Raw genomic sequence first — 2,970 nt, 5'->3', positions numbered from 1 at the left:
TGTGTCTGCTGAAGCCGGGGGTCACGAAATTGGCCAACCATTGGCCATTGGAGGTACCAAGAGCTTGACTTCTGTTGAGTAGCCCATATATGAGACCTATACAGCTGTGTAATTAAAAAAACAAATGGAGAAGTATTTTAAATTGAAATGGAATGACTCAAACGTTAAATCTTATATTATATAATATTTCATTAGTAATTCCAATATGCTTTATGAAATTAAATGGTGCGCGTAGAAGTAAATAAAGACAAATAAAATAAGTTGCAACCTAAAAACAAACTTGTACCGGATTAGAGTTATATCATTTCTGCGTTATGTAAGCTACATAACTATAAAAGTAGCCGCTACAAAGAGAATTTTTCTTTCCGACAACAATCAACAATGTGATCCGACAGGAAAGTACTCTTCCTACAAGAAAAAAACTGGAATGGAATGAGGTGTCGGTAGTTACATCACAATACTAGATGAGTTGGTTCTGGGTCTGGGTCAATGCACTGAGCTCAATGGATTGCGTTTGAGCTTACATTCAAGGTGAGATGCCACTTAGGATGCACTGTTGTAGAGCAGCTAAGTTTCTGCTGTAACTTTCCATTAAATAAAATATATAATATCGAATATTAAATAATAATAAATGCCGAACCAAAGGGTTCGAGTCCGATACCACAAATCGCTGGCTACATTCATTAGTCTAAAGATACCCATCGAAACCAAAATCTACAAAATCAGTCTTGAAGCAATCCTCCCACTCACGCTACAGTAGCCTCAATAGCCCTCAGATATTTACCTGTCGGTTCAGCATTTATTAATAATTCACCCATCTTATTCGCTGCATATCCTGAATTACATTATCGAGTGGAGTTCTCTCAATTTAGCGTTGTGTATCCTAAAAAGTTTTACGATTAACTCATCCTTTTATGGTCCAAATATTTTGTGCAACACTTGAATTCCAAATATTAATCACAGCTAAAGTGAATTGCGCAAACAAAAAAATATAAATATAACGGCTTAATTTAAAGTTTTCACTTAAAGAAGAAAATATATAATGAGATGCCTGAATGAAGTTAAAAATAAAAGGTGATCTGTAATTTAATTGTAAAGAAAAATAATTTAACTCTTCATCAGGTTGTCCATTTTTAAAAATTAGAAAATTTACTTCGAGTTAGATACCATGAGATAGTTTTATCATATTCTTTGTAATAGTTTAGTTTACTGAGCTAAAAGATTTTAGTAGAGATACAAATGGTGCTGGATACTAAAGGTTAATTGCATTAATCTCATAAAAGAGTACCGTGAGTAAAAATGTCTTGAAGTACCTAACTTGAATTAAAAAAAAAAATTATATGTTTTACCCTAAATATAAAACTATTTAATCCAAACATATATCATTATTATAATCCAACTATTTATGTATGTCTTAGCAAGAGACAAATTGCTTTAGTAAGTAATATAGCAAACAAAATTTGAGAACAAAATAAAAAATAAAAACAAGAAAATAGAAAAACAAGACAAAAATACTAATAAAAACATTAAATTTAATTATGAATTATAAGTTACAAACTTATACTTACTAGTGCAAAAGGGGTTTATTTTTTTAAAAAACTAGATAAATTATTTAATTATTAGTAAAATATAAAGTAGCAATAAAAACGACCTACTTATTCCTGAAAAATAATTTTAAAAAATATAACTTACAAATAAAAATTAACACTATTTGAAATATAAATAATTAAAAATATTAAAATTCATTGGGCAGAAGTTAATAAACACAGAGAATATTAACAAAAAACTGTCAATCATGTAAAGATAACTAAGATATTTAACAGTAAACAAAATATAAAAAGAATTGAAAATTTCTTGATTTATCAAAAATAAATTGAAACTTTTTGAAAAATGCTGAAATATTAACTAAACCAAAAATATTTTTCTAAAAAAAAATTCCATTACCTAAGAAAAATACCTCGGAAAAAATACAGAAGTAAGTCGACGACACGACGTGTAATTATCGATTTGTTAGGTTTAATTATAGAGATACAATGTTAAAAAAAAAAGGAAAATACAATTATTTCTGTAGACCATATTCCATTAGATTATAAAAATTCTTTGTAAGTAATTGGAAATTACCAAACATGTTTAGCTTCAATTGAAATTAATAATCAATCGTAGATTAAAAGTATAATATTACTGTAAACCCCAAGTACTTTATTAAAATTTTATTAAATTACATTATAAGAAAATAGAACACTGTTAGAGTTAACGTTTCAACATACTGAATTTTAGCCATTTTTAAAAATTAAATTATGTATGATCACCGCAGTCGTAGTATAAACTAATACTAATACTAAAGTATCTATTAAATATTTAGTTTTATTTAAAAATAACTTGAAAATTTTTTTTTATAGTATATTTAAAATATTCAAAATAGAACAAGTATATTCTAATTCAAAATGCATCGCAATTTCTCCCTTATGTCTATTACTGAACAAATATATAACGTAACACTTTATAATTATCCATACTGAGATAAATTAAATAAATGTTTCAGTGGTATTCATTTATTTAATTTATCCAGTCAACATTGTGGGTTTTTTATTGTGTATATAATAAATATTTCAGTAGTCAAAAGTTACCATATAGCTACATTCTTTTTAAGTTACATCAAAAGAAACTTCATTAAAGCTTTGATGATTTAAATAATGGCATACAATTATAGGAGTTATAAATAAATAGATGCTATCTGGAGGAAAAGAGAAAGATGGAATAGAAGGGAAGAGGGAGAGGAAGTAGAAAAGTGAGAGGGTGATAGAGAGGGAGAAGGTGATTAAAAAACTGTTCGTCCTATGGACAGCTTCACTAATAATTAGATACAGTTTTTTATAAATGTAAATTAGATTCAATGCAATCAAAGGTTCAAAAAGTCATAGGTTAATTTAACATTATTATAACAGTGACAAAATACCGGAAAATAGATAA

This window comes from Halyomorpha halys, unplaced genomic scaffold, assembly GCF_000696795.3.
Source record: "Halyomorpha halys isolate HHAL.00 unplaced genomic scaffold, Hhal_1.1 Scaffold26.1, whole genome shotgun sequence".
In the NCBI taxonomy this organism is placed as follows: Eukaryota; Metazoa; Arthropoda; class Insecta; order Hemiptera; family Pentatomidae; genus Halyomorpha; species Halyomorpha halys.
The sequence above is the reverse complement of the archived record's forward strand: the minus strand, read 5'-3'. Positions refer to the sequence as shown.